At 41.6% G+C, this 14,828-nt stretch overlaps 1 protein-coding gene across 1 annotated transcript in view; it reads left to right on the top strand.

Moving 5' to 3' along the window:
• The first annotated feature begins 1,507 nt into the window (after nucleotides 1-1,507).
• Nucleotides 1,508-14,828, top strand: part of mchr2a (melanin concentrating hormone receptor 2a) — a 54,638-nt gene continuing 41,317 nt past the window's right edge. The window contains exon 1 of the mRNA XM_060820718.1: nucleotides 1,508-1,571. The gene's annotated coding sequence lies outside the window, so the exon portion shown is untranslated. The remainder of the gene's footprint in view (nucleotides 1,572-14,828) is intronic.

The following is a 14,828-nucleotide window of genomic DNA, read 5'->3' as shown; positions in this document are numbered from 1 at the left end:
AGAAATAACATATACACACTGTATGTGTTTCAAATCTACAAGCATGTGACAGCCATTCTCTGGCTCAGTTCTCAGGGCAATGTTTTGATTAATTAGTGTCAACCTGCCTGGTGCCTGGCAGTTAGCTGTCAGTCATCACCTAATGGGTGCATTCCTCTTAGCAACACCTCGATCAATCACAATCTGCTTGCACGTGAAATGTAGTTTTAATTTTACATTTTGCAAATTGTCCTGATGAGTTCAAGAGTAAAGGCTTTTACAAAATATGTCTTTATATGTAGCAGTTTTCAAGTTCTGTCCTTCCAAATGACTATTTTGTAATCTTCTTCAAGAGTCCCATGATCTAATTTAAATCCACTCCAAGTAACAAGAATTTACATTTAATGTCTCATCCAAAAGACAAAATCTCTACCAGTACAGCACTCTTTCAGGATTAGAGTACACCCAGAGTTACCACCCAGCTCACGCACTTTGCTGAACTTTGTGACGAATCCTGGGCATTCTATTTTCCAGTAGGATTGAATTATGCTACTTCAAGGCCAATCTTCTTCTACCGTGCACCCGGAGTACAGTCAGAACTCCAGGTCATAACAGATGCCTAAAAGGCAGAGATTTAGATTGCCTGATCTCCCCCTCCCTGACTTTTCCCTTGAATACTTTCAGAAGGTAATGGGTGATGTAACGGTGGGGTCGGCTCAGTGTAAACAGGGGTACACGTTCCAAGCTGCTGTTCTGGTGCTGTAGAAAAGTCCCTACCTCTGGCCGGGAAAATCTGGATTCAAGTCCCACCTGTCCCCGAGGTATGTCATAACCTAACTGAACAGGTTGAATAAACAACTACATTCGAAATAAGTCTTTACGGGCGAAGCTTTCATTTTGTTTTCCCTTCTTTAAAGTCTCGTGCATATACACATCGGCTCTCTGTTCCTGCACCCATTGTAAACCAGTATCATGTCATTGACATGAGCTCTCCTTATTCTGCCGGCCATTTGGTACACATTACACCAGCACGCGCGGTCTGCCCCCTCAGCTTTTGTACAGTATCCATTAATGTTATGGAAAGGCACAGGACAGACTCCCAGCTCGCGGTTCTAGCTGCAAGGTAACACACCCCGGCACTTTCTGCTCAGTGTGTTACACGATTACAAAGTTAGAAGTCTAGCGTCATTGCTGCAATGAATTATCCCGACATATGTTGCCGAGATACTGCTGAATATTTGAACATAATTGCCATTCGATGAAGCTTGTAAAGACGCGAAGAGCAGATGCGAGGGGAGAGTGAACTGTTGCAGAGGGAGCTTGGCAGGATCTGTACTTCACTCATCTCAATCTCTTCCAGGCTCGGCTCGGCTGGAGATACCAGCGGAGTTCCCAGGCTGACAGCGCAATCTCATCAACTCACGGACACGGTCTCACTCAAATCCAGCTGCTTGTCACATTCGCTGACCTCCGCAAGGAGGGGAGGCGTGTCAGCTGTTGTTAGAAACATACACAACAGCCAGCCAGGGAGATACAGAAGGCAGACTTTGAGCGAAGGGGCATTATCAAAGAACTCCTCCGAGATAAAGCAGGTAAGGGTTGAATTAAGTTAAGATACTAAACAAGTATAAGAAAAGACATTTATGTATTGTCAATACAGAATATCACAAAGTTTTATCATTACCTATGCTATAACCATACGTGTGTATCAATTTGCTTTACCGATAACATTAGTTCACTGCTGGGACACATCTGCTACATTAGATCATTGAAAATCACACAAGTCCAGTTATGGTTCGAATCGTGGTTCGGACAGACAGGTAAAGCTGGGATCTGTTAGCCGGTGATTCATAATCTAACTTTATAACCACTCCCGCCCAAACCTGTTAGTGATCGATAAAACGGAACTTTCACCCTCACTAATCCAGAATCTGGTTCCCAGCATCTGCAGTCATTGTTTTTACCTCACTGACCAGCAGAGTGTACAAACGAACTGGGAGAGACTTCTGCAGCTTGCGATTTTCTGGCGTTTAAGAAAATCGAGACCCTCTATCGAGTGCCGACAAACCAGTGTCTCAATACACCGGCAGCAAGGGAAACTAATAAATATTTTGCGTGCATTGAAGAAAAAAGCGGCGGCCTCTTTGCACCAGAGTTACGCCATGATTGCAGCAGCATTTGAGAAAGTGAAGGCACATTCGGAAGTTGGTGTTGTACCAGAGCTAGTAGGTAAGTTTGTTGGCTTCTAGCAGACAGTTGATTGCAGTTCCCTTCAGAATTACTTGGAAAAGAAAAGGTGGCAAGAGACATTAGGGAAAGCACTGACGGCCTATCAGACCAGTAACTATTGCAAGAAACAGTTCTGCCTGAACAAAGTGTTATTTAAAGATATATACGTTTCATACAGGTCACTTTAATGGTTGCCGTCTTGCAGACCTGCTGAGCATCACTAAAAAGAGGTGTCAAGGTAGTTGTGTTTAAATTCTGCTTCCTCCTCGCTCGTTTTTCCTGTTTCTGGGCATTCTCAGCCTCTGACCAGTAACTATCGAGAGGATATTAACACTCAGATGAAACCCAATTCTGTCCCCACCCAGCACGGGAAGGTAGCTTAAAAAGCTTCATAGCGAGTACGTTATCCATCAAATGAATATTGTTTAATTGATGCTCAATGTGCTGTCAGCTTAATTTTGTACAAATGAAATATAAACGTGACTCATTTAAATTTGAGCACAACCGATAATTAGTGTTTGATTATGGAAAGCGTGCTAGGTACATGAATGTTGTCAGCACTGAGACACCACCGTCCCGCCTGAGGGGCGAATGGACAGTGACAATCTCAGAAGCGTCTGTTCAACAGATTCACCGTCGCTTCTAATTGCCGTGGGCAACAGTGGAGCAGCGGAAGAGGCTGGGGAAGGTGCGGCATAATAATTGCCCTCCGTCTGGAAACAAAATCAAAATTCCGAAATAAAACATGGCCCCCTCACCCCGAAAGTTGGGAACAAGAAACTCGGTCGATCTGGCAATATCTGTGGAGAGGGAAACAGGGTTTGATGTCTCCTAGTCAAACAGAAGCTTCAGGTCTGCCGGAAGGGCTGTTCATTGTTAGAATTAATGGAGTCTCCTATCATGTTCTCAGTATTTTCCAGAATTTTGGAAAGGTTCCTCTTTCTCCTTTGGTGACAATTTTGGTGGAATACACCGATTTTTAATCAGTCACGAACAGTTATGTGGAGAAAACAGGAAAGTGGCGATGATGTCATGATCCCATGAAAAGGAGCAGACTGGATGGGCTGAATGGCCTACTTCTGCTCCCATGTCTCATGCTGCTATGACCCGAGACAGTAACCATTCAGGACACAATTCATAATTGTTATTTTGACTTTTTGCCCTGTCTAAAACAACCCTTGCGGCACCAGGGTTCAATCCTACCTATGCCAAAAGCATGTGTTAATATCTCTGAACAGCTTGACTTAGAAAATATCTACCCTGTAACCCTGCATTTCCCATGGCTAATCCACCTAGCTTGCATGTCCCAGGACAGTATGGAAAATTTTGTTTTTGAACCTTTTTTAAAACCAAAATGTGTTTAATGCCAATAAAACAATCCATTGTACTGCAGTTCCAACCTCCACAACTGAAGGTGAAAGGAAATATTCTTTTAAAATAAAAAAAGAAGGAACTGCAGATGCTGGAAATCAGAAACAAAAACAGAAATTGTTGGAAAAGCTCAGCAGGTCTGGCAGCATTATCAGCGATAATGTTTCAGGCCAGTGACCCTTCACTGGACCCAACATGTTAATTCTGATTTCTGATTTCTGATGCTGCCAGATCTGTTGCGCTTCTCCAGAACTATTGTTTTGTCTGTCTGTATTAACTTATGGACTGCTTTCAGCAAAACCTGGTGTACAGATAGGCTACGGCAGAAAGAAGAACTGAATTACAGCAAAAATAAATTGCTAGAGAAACTCAGCAGGTCTGGCAGCAACTGTGGGAGAAATCACTGTTAATTTTTTAGTCCAGTGGCTCTTCATCAGAACTGATTATTTTTTCATGAAGATGTAGATGCAGATTTGGATCCTTATTCTGGAATTTTGCAAAGGATCCCTTAACACTGGGAGACAGGGTAAATTTACTTTCTTATAAAGTGTTGTGGTTTATGTTATTTAGAATGCTGTGGATTGTTTTAGAATAATATGGATTGTCTTGGCTACTGTGACAGAATTAGCTTTCAAATCATAGAATTCCTACATGTCGAAGCAGGCCATTCAACCTATCAAGACCACACCAACCCTCCAAAGAGTATCCCACCTATACTCACCATCCTAGCTTATCCCTGTAACTCTGCATTTCCCATGGCTAATCTATCTAGCTTGCACATCCCAGGACAGTATGGACAATTTAGCATGACCAACCTATCAAGCCTGCACATCTTTGGACTGTGGGAGGAAACCAGAGCACCTGAAGAAAAACCACTGCAAGTAGAGTTTTCACAGCTGGTTGTTGAAAATGGATTGCCTTAAAGTGAGATGGAAACTCTTAATAAGAAGATTTATTTCTGGCTTTGTAATTACAGAACATCAAGCAGGCAGTGAAAACCCTTAGGAAGAAATTGTGTAATACAATTGCATTGAATTAAAACAGCATATAAGACATATGTAATCTACAGAGTGCCTCTTCACTTAGTTTATAACAATGAATGATAACCTGATAGTTTCACCATTAAATGACATTTTTCCAAGATGTGTAAATAATCTTTCACTCAATACCTACGGAATTTCCCATATATATAATGGCCAATGATGCTAACAGATTTGGAAAAAAGCTGTTGCTGAGAATAAAAAGATAAATGGAGAACCCTGACATTTTTTAATGGATGACAGTACAGTGGATGAGCAGATAGGTAAGAGCCTATGGGACCAAAGGAAATTTGTTTATTTGGATCCAGGGTTGTTTGAGTGGCAAGAAGCAGGGGTAATGTTTGAGGAGTGTTTTTGTGATTGGAAGCATGTGTCTAGTGCTGTTCCTCAGGGATCAGTATTGGGTTTTCTGCTGTTTGTGCTACATATAAATGATTTAGACTTGACTATATGAGGGCTGACCAGTAAGTTCACAAATGACATGACAATTTATGGAATTTAAATCGTGAGGAAGGTAATGTTGATGTTCACTGGTCTCTTAAGGTAGCAGGACAGGTAGTTAAGGTGATTAAGAAGAAATACTTACCTTTATTAGATGAGGCATAGATTTTAAGAGCAGGGAGACAATGTGGGAACTGTGAAAAATATTGGTTAGGCCACAGCTAGGGTATTGTGTGCATTCTGAAGTCCACATTATGGAAAGGATATGATTGCACTGGAGACGTTGCCGAGGAGATTTATCAAGATATGGCCTGGGTTGCAGGGTTTTAGTTATGAAGAGATTCGATAGACTGGGGTTCTTTTCTTTGGAGCAGAGGAAACTAAGTGGGGGGGTACAATTGAGATACACAAGATTATGGGAGGCATAGATAGGAAGAAACTTGTCCCTTTGGAGGGATAAATGACCACAGATTTAAAGCATGGAAGGGGCAGGAGCTTTAGAGGGGGTGTGAGAAAAATATTTTTCACCCAGAAGAAGGTGGAATCTGGTGGTCACTGCCTAAGAGAGTGGTGGAGGCAAAAACCTTCACAACATTTAAGAAGCATTTAGATGTACACTTGCAATATTAAGATATACAAGGCTATGGGCCAGATGCTGGAAAATAGGATCAGAACAGTCGGTGCTTGTTTTTGACCAGCTCAGGTTTGATGAGCTCAAGGGCCTTTCTCTGTTATGGAGAGACTGTAACTGTATAGAAATGCAATAGTTCACTTGGATTCTGTTGCTATGGTTAGACCATATCAATGGATAGACACTTGAATTTTGTTTTGGCTGTGAAAGTTAGAAATTTTTATATTTTTAATATGTTTTAAAAGTGTGTACTTCTATGCACTTCCTACAAAACCTACTTTCTGCTGTCAAGTTCTCTCTATGAATTTCAATGTACATATATATTATGACTACTGTTCATATAACAGTTCCAAAGTAATTACATCCTCCCACCCATGTGGTACTGCAGTTCAGTTCTGCACCACCCAACTCCCAGGAGAAATTATTATGCTCCACATATTTCTATGAAAAAATATTACATCCACTCATCAATGACTTTGAAGGCAGGGAACACATAAAATACAGCACATGATCTGACACTGCCTACTCACCCTTCCAACTCATCTCCCACTTTACGGAGAAACATAGGAACAGGAGTTGACCATTCAGCCCCTTGAGTCTGTTCCATCATTCAATGAGATGTTGGCTGATCTATGGTCTAACTTCATATACCTGCCTTTGGCCCATATCCCTTACTACGTTTGCTTAACAAATGATTATCTCTCTCAAACGTAAAATTAACAACTGAACTAGCATCAACTGTCTTCTGTGGAAAAGACTTCAAACCTCTACCATCCTTTGAGTATGGAAGTGCTTCTTAATGTCTCTCCTGCATGGTTTGGCCCTAATTCTCAGAGTATGCCCCCTAGTTCTAGAAGCTCCAACCAGTGGATCTACTCTGTCTTTTCCTGTAAATATCCTGGAGAGTTTGATCAAATCACCCCTTAACCTCTGAAATTCTAGACAAAGCAGACATAATTTATAAATTCCCTTCATAACTTAATCCCTGAAGTCCAACTATCATTGTTGTAAACCTACATTGTATTTCCTTCAAGGTAAATATATCCTTCCAAACATATGATGCACAGATCTCCTCCAAGTGGGCCTCACCAGGGATTTGTATAGTTGCCATATGATTCTGCGTCCTTATAATGCAGTCCTCTAGGTATAAAAGTCAGCACACCGTTAGTCAATATGAAAATGTTGGCCATTTCAGTTCCTCACCTCACCTTTATCACTAATGCACCTTTGTTGGTGGGAAGTCTTCATTCAGTGAATAGTAAGACAGCTTTAGCTAGTTAATTTTGAGAAGATAGGTAGCTCAGGTTGAGGTTCTGGATGTAGGTTTGATCGCTGAGCTGGAAGGTTCATTTTCAGACGTTTCATCACCGTACTAGGTAATATCTTCGGTGTAGCCTTCTTTCTGTTTATATGTTGGAGTTTCCTTGGGTTGGTGATGCCATTTCCTGTGGTGATATCATTTCCAATGGTTATGTCATTTCCTGTTCTTTTTCTCAAGGCGTTGTATATGGGATCTAAGTCAATGTGTTTATTGATAGAGTTTCGGTTGGAATGCCATGCTTCTAGGAATTCTTGTGTGTGTCTCTGTTTGGCTTGTCCCAGGATGGATGTATTATCCCAGCCAAAATGGTATCCTTCCTCATCCATATGTAAAGATACTAGTGAGAGTGGGTCATTTCATTTTGTGGCTAGTTGATGTTTTTGTATCCTGGTGGTTAGTTTGCTGCCTGTTTTTCCAATGTAGTGCTTCTTACAGTTCTTGCAAGGTATTTTGTAGGTGACATTAGTTTTGTTTGTTGTCTTTATAGGGTCTTTCAAGTTCATTAGCAGCTGTTTTAGTGTGTTGGTGGGTTTGTGGGCTACCATGATGCCAAGGGGTGTGAGTAGTGTGGCAGTCATTTCCATCCTAGGACAAGCCAAACAGAGACATGCACGAGAATTCCTAGAAGCATAGCATTCCAACTGGAACTCAATCAACAAACACATTGACTTGGATCCCATTTACCATGCCCTGAGAAAAAGAACAGAAAATTACATCACCATAGGAAATGATGTCACCACAGGAAATGACATCACCAACCCAAGGAAACCCAAACATAGAAATTCATTTGGAGGCTCACTGAAGATGTTACCTAGTATGGTGGTGAAATGTCTGAAAACGAACCTTCCAACTCAGCAAGCAAGTCTACATCCAGAGCTTTAGCTGAACAGGATGATGTTGAGAAAGGAGAAGGTTCTGTTTTGGGGTGTCCTCTCTTCCTTTCATGTCCTCCTTTGGCCTCTCCATCCTCACTCCCCAATCTCCTCACTCCTTTTATGGAGGCCAGACAATCAGGTCCTTTTACACTTTCCATTAGTTCCTCAACTTCAGAGACTGGTTATAGTCCCAGAAGTATCCACTATTCAAACCTGGCGCTGCTGGTACTGCAGTGCTGTCCTCCTTCCAAGATTGTCCAGTACCTCTCTAAGTAAGGATGTCCTCCCCTGATAGGGGACAAAAGTTCATAGAATTCCTACAGTGTGAAAATAGGTCAATTTGGCTGAACAAGTCCACACCAATTTTCCGAAGAGCATCCCACCCAGATTCAACACCCCATCCTATTGCTGTACCCCTATTTTCCCATGGCCAATCCACCTAAGCTACACATTGTTTGACTTAGCCTTAACCAATTAACAGCCAGCTGAAAGTAACTAGGTGTGAGGGAAACAACAGTGAGGATGCATTTTATTGAGGAGGTGGGTGGGAAATCCTGCAACTTTCAACTACTGTTATCTGTGAAGCAGGATGAGCAAGAGTAAGAAAAAATAGAAATGAGTAAACAACTACGATGACTTTGTTCACCCCAATTTGATACCTGTTGAAAGAAAAAGAATATTTAATTTTGTAAACATATAGACAGTTTCTAATTGTCACCCATTATTAAGGAATTTTAGAGCATGCATCCTTTCTTAGCGATACTGGTGAGGCATAGCAAAGGACAGCGTTTATAAACACAGGAACAGATTTCCTTGCATCAATCACAAACCTTCAAATTTAAAGTTTGCAATGTAATGCAAAACAATGTTACCAGAAATGGGTTGTCTACAAACCTCACAAAACCCAAATTGTCTGGCGGTTTGTACTGTGATGGATATCAAGATTCAGTAGCAAACCAAAGCATATACTTCAACTCAGACCACTGGGGAGCCCTAAGTTTTCCTGCTATAGTTCAGTGAAATTCTACATACCCCATGCACAATGACAATATAGACTGATGATATCCTTCTCTGTCACGATGTATAAAACCACTGTAGGATGGTACTGAATTTTGCTTACATGGCTGGGTAATTCATAAGAAGGAAAAATACTTCCCAATCAAAATAACTGAAGATAAAAATAAAATGCAGGGTTTGAAAAAGCAGAAAAACCAAACAACAAAGAAGTAGACCCATCACAGGTTGAAACCAAACATCTTATTTTAAAATGTAGTGCTTAAATCAAAGACATGTAAATAAAACAAAAACAGGCGTGGGCTGGGTTCAAGTCCAAAATGCTGAATAAAGGAATGGTGTTGGCTCTATGTGAAAACCAGAGAACCAGAAAAGATGGAGGGGAATGGCTCAAGACCAAAGTAATACATTGAGCAGAGAACCAAAACTGCGAAAGCTGTGCTGATGGGGAGTGGTAACTAGGGCAGCAAAGTTAAAGGTATATTTAACATTTATTTTGAATACAACGCAAATTAGAAAATTCAAAGCACACAATTTTTTTTTCCAGTTTATGACAACTTAAAATTATAGAAGGAGCAAAGAACTACAGGTCGTAAAATGTGGCTGAATCATGGAAACTGAGGGCTGAAGGAAATATTATTCCATTCCCTGGGAAGGGCGAGCAACTATATAGTGGTAGTCTGTTGTTTTCTAACAGTGTTGATGTTATGAATGGTAACAGCATGAAATAAGATTTGTGAAAGAAAAACATGAACACATGCAAACATTTAAATAAAAGCAACAAGTTTCCCCTTGTCATATTCACAGCAGGTCAGACAATGCTCTATTTTATAACAGTAAGGGAGGAACATATCTTTATACTGAATGAAACAGTTAGGATGGAATCTTGCAGGAGTCTGAGTAATATGGGCTATGGTGAGATTTGCAGCAGAATTGGACAAGAATTCCAGTGAGGCCCATCTTGTTGTCAGGGGACCTTTTATGCTTTTGGCAAACAGCGCAGCACATTTCTTACTTGGCAGCAGCGGGTGACTAATTAAGGGGATTATTTCCGATTAAATGCCTTATTAAAAGCCCAACTCTGATCTTTCATATGCAGCTTCCTATCTTATTAGCACACCAAGCAAATTAGAGAATTCAACTTGGAAATCAGACTGGGCAACAGGCAATTTCAGCTTGCAGGCTGCGCTGAAGGATCTCTGTGTTGGTATTGGTTACCAACATCTCATGGCAGCACCATAAATACAGGCCATATACATCCCACATTCACAAACATATGTGTCAACCCCGAAGAACCCTGGTGACGCATCTTAGATTCATTTCTGCAATTTAATGCTATATCGGAAACTATCATTGAAACAGTGCTGCAAGGACACCCGTGCACTCATTGTCTCACACCTAGCTCAGACTGGGACTGGACCAGGCTGTATGTCCTCATTCTCATAGTTCTAAATCACTCTGAGCTTATCTGGAGGCTCTCGCCATTCATGCCTTGACATAACAATTTTATGCTCATATTACTTCTGTTCAGCAGGGACCCAAAGGAAGGAAGCTTGTCAGCAGCCTTAGTCAGGTCAAGGGAATCAGTCTTTGCACAGGGATTCTTGACACAGTAAGCCAAGGGCAGCCTCTGTTACCAATCCATTGGCTTGGACACAATCATTCAGCTAGGAAAAAGTAAGGACTGCACATGCTGGAGATCAGCGTTGAAAAGCGTGGTGCTGGAAAAGCACAGCAGGTCAGGCAGCATCCGAGGAACAGGAGGATCTACATTTAGGCATAAGCCCTTCATCAGGATTGACAAAGGGCTGATGAAGGGTTTATGTCTGAAACATCAACTCTCCTGTTCCTTGGATGCTGCCTTACCTGCTGTGCTTTTCCAGTGCCACATTTTCAACACAGTCATTCAGCTACTTGGGCAGTCAGGGTCAGGCTGCTCTCCAAAAAAAAGAGGTGATTTACTGAGTGTTGGGTAACCTACCACTTGTTTTATGCCTTTCTGCCCAATTGGGGATTTTTTTCATTCTAGACTGTGAGAGAGGTAGAGTCATAGTCATACAGCACAGAAACACTCCCTGCAACTCATCCATGCCTACAAAGTTTCCCAAACTTAATTTAGCTCACACCACTCTAAACCTTTCCTATTCATGTCCACATCCAAATGTCTGCTAAATTGCCCATTGTGTTAGGTGAAGGGGTAAGTGTAGGGGTATGGGTGGGTTGTGCTTCGGCGGGTCGGTGTGGACTTGTTGGGCCGAAGGGCCTTTTTCCACACTGTAAGTTATCTAATCTAATCTAATTTTTTAAATATTGTAACTGTGCCTGTACCTACCACTTCCTCTGGCAGTTCATTCCACATACGAACCACCCTCTGTGTGGAAAAGTTGCCCCTCAGGTCCCTTTTAAATCTTTCTCCTCTCACCTTAAAAATATGCCCCCTAGTTTTGGACTCCCCCACCACAAGGAAAAGACCTTTGCTATCCATCTTATCTATGCCCCTCATAACTCAAATCCACCAGTCCAGGCAACATCCTGCTAAATCTTTTCTGAACCCTCTCCATTTTAATAATGTCCTTCCTGTAGCAGTGTGACCAAAACTGGACACAATACTCCAAAAGTGGCCTCACCAACATCCCGTACAACTTCAACTTTACATTCAAACTCCTATACTCAATGGACTGAGCGTGCTAAATGCCTTCTTAACCACCCTGCTGACCTGTGATGTAGTTTTCAGAAGAATTATGTAACTGAACCCCTCGGTCTCTCTGTTCAACAACACCACCCCGGGCCCTACCACCATTAACTGTGTAAGCCCAGTGCTCATTTGCCACTCATCAGCCCATTGGCCCAATTGATCAAGTCACTTTGTAATCTTAGGTAACCTTCTTCACCGTCAACTATATCACCCATTTTGGTGCCATCCGCAAACCATGCCTCCTAAATTCTCATCCAAATCCAAGATGTGAAATGAGTGACACAACTGTTACATTTGGTGTGAGGTGTCCCAAGTAAATGAGGGGGCAGTACAGTGGGAAGGGTTAATTGTGTCAAGGGTTATGGTCAGTGAAAGCAAGTGAGAGGAGACATTGCAAGTTTTACTAGAGGAATAGAGCATGAGCCTTGGTGGGAGGCGGGTACAGGAACAAAGATAGAGAGATTGTGAGGCATCAGGGAAAATAATGGCACTAAATTTGGCATGATGTCACTGACTATCTTCTGACATTGCTGGGCATTCCTTCAGATAGCTGAGGCTGCTTTAACCGGGTGGTAACCCTGGACTAGTATTGTGGCCTCCACTACTGCTTCTGGGAGGAAAGAAAATCCCACCCATTCCCCTTCCCCATCTGTATGTCCACAGCAAATGGCAGGAACCATGCAGAACATCTCCAGACTGATAGTGCTTATCTGGATGCATAACAACGTTTAAACATGACATGGATATAAGGAATGCCAGTGAATTCTGGGATATCGGCTGAATAGTACATTGCTCTGAAAATGGCACATAGTAAGATGGGGTTGAAATTGAACACAATAGACATCATAGGGATGGAATGAGATATAACAAGAAAGCAAGCTGAGCCTTGCAATGAAAATCCCAACAAAAAACTTAGACTTAATCAAAAAAAAATTCAATCTTGGTCATGACATATCATTGTGGACCAGACCAAACCCCCTCAAGATACATTAAGAATGTAGCCTAGACCCTAATGCTTTCTTATTTAAAAGGCAAGCATATGGTGTTACATTCCAGATGTAAGTTAATTGGTCAAACTACTAAACTTTAGGCAAAACACACTTTATTTTTACACTACAATTAAAATACATTCAAAATAAAAATAAAATGAGAAACCCCTCATTCTTCTAATCTCCAGCAAAGACATACTATGAGACAGAGCATCAGAAGTGGGCTATTCAGTTAATTCAATGAGACCATGGATCATCTGATTGTCTCAACTCCATTTTCATTCCTCTTCCCCATAACCCTTGCTTCCTTTACTGATTAAAAATCTGTTGATCTCAGCCTAGAAAATACTTAATGAGCCAGCCTCAATAGCCCTCTGTGGTAAAGAAGTCCACAGACTCTCCCACAAGAGGAATCAATATTTCTGCATCTAACCTGTCTAGGCCTCTCGTGTAAGTTTCATTTGTTATTCTTCTATATTCCAATGAATACTGGCCTAATCTCTTTATCCTCTCCTTGTAAGGCATTCCTTCCAAACCTAAGATCAATCTAGTGAACCTTTTCTAGACTTACTCCAATGCAGTATATCTTGCCTTTGATAAGGGGCTCAAAACTGTGGACTCACTAGTACTTTGTATAGTTTGAGCAAAATCTCCCTACTTTTATATTCCATTCCTTTTTAAATAAAGTACAACATTCCATTTGTCTTTCATATTACCAGCTGAACTTAGATGATTTTTTTGTGATTTTTATGATTCCTAGACAAGGACTCCCAAATGTCTCTTTTCTACACCTTTTTATAGTCTTTCTCCATTTAAATAATATTTAACTCTTCCATTCTTCCTGCCAAAATTCATGATCTCACATTTTAATTCTGCACATATTCTATCTGCCATGTTTTTTGCCCACTCACTTAGCTTCTCTGTATCCCTCTGTGACTTCGTTAAGACTATTGGGATGGGTTCAATCTAATCCAGCAGGATCATGGGAACCAACATTGTAGTTCGAGTATAGAAAAGGTTGAGAGTAGGGAGGTCCAAAATCAAATTTCAGGGATGCAAGATGGCACTGGCAAGCAAGAAGTTGGTTTAAAGTGTGTCTACTTCAACGCCAGGAGCAGCCGGAATAAGGTGGGTGAACTTGCAGCATGAGTTGGTACCTGGGACTTCAATGTTTTGGCCATTTCGGAGACATGGATAGAGCAGGGACAGGAATGGTTGTTGCACGTTCCAGGATTTAGATGTTTCAGTAAGAACAGAGAAGATGGTAAAAGAGGGGTGGGGGGGTGGTGTGTGGCATTGTTGGTCAAGGACAGTATTATAGTTGCAGAAAGGGTTTTTGGGGACTCATCAATTGAGGTGGTATGGTCTAAGGCTAGAAACAGGAAAGAAGAGGTCATCCTGTTGGGAGTTTTCTATAGGCTTCTGAATAGTTCCAGAGATGTAGAGGAAAAGATAGCAAAGATGATTCTCGATAGGAGTGAGAGAGACAGGGTAGTTGTCATGGGGGATTTCAATTTTCCAAATATTGACTGGGAACACTATAGTACGAGTTCTATAGATGGTCAGTTTCTGTCCAGTGTGTGCAGGAGGACTTCCTGACACAGTATGTAGACAGGCCAACAAGGGGCAAAGCCACATTAGATTTGGTACTGGGTAATGAGCCCGACTAGGTGTTAGATTTGGAAGTAGGTGAGCACTTTAGTGATAGCAATCACAATTCTGTTATGTTTACTTTAGAGATAGAAAGGGATGGGTGTATACCACTGGGCAAGAGTTACAGCTGGGGGAAAGGCAATTACGATGCAATTAGGCAAGATTTAGGAAGCATAGGATGGGGAAGGAAACTGCAAGGGATGGGCACATTAGAAATGTGGAGCTTATTCAAGGAAAAGCTCCTGCATGTCCCAGATAAGTATTTACCTGTCAGGCAGGGAGGAAGCTGTAGAGCGCGAGCTGTGGTTTATGAAGGAAGTGGAATCTCTGGTCAAGATGAAGAAGAAGGTTTATGTTAGGATGAGATGTGAGAGCTCAGTTAGGGCACTTGAGGGTTACAAGTTAGCCACGAAAGACCTAAAGTGAGAGCTCAGAAGAGCCAGGAGGAAACATGAGAAATTATTGGCGGATAGGATCAGGGTAAACCCTCAGGTTCTATAGGTATTTAAGGAATAAAAGAATGACGAGAGTAAGATTAGGGCCAATCAAGGATAGTAGTGGGAGGTTGTGTGTGGAGTCAGAGGAGATAG

This window comes from Hemiscyllium ocellatum, chromosome 3 (genome assembly GCF_020745735.1).
Source record: "Hemiscyllium ocellatum isolate sHemOce1 chromosome 3, sHemOce1.pat.X.cur, whole genome shotgun sequence".
Classification (NCBI taxonomy): Eukaryota; Metazoa; Chordata; class Chondrichthyes; order Orectolobiformes; family Hemiscylliidae; genus Hemiscyllium; species Hemiscyllium ocellatum.
Note: the sequence above shows the minus strand (reverse complement) of the source record. Positions and strands in the feature narration are given on the sequence as shown.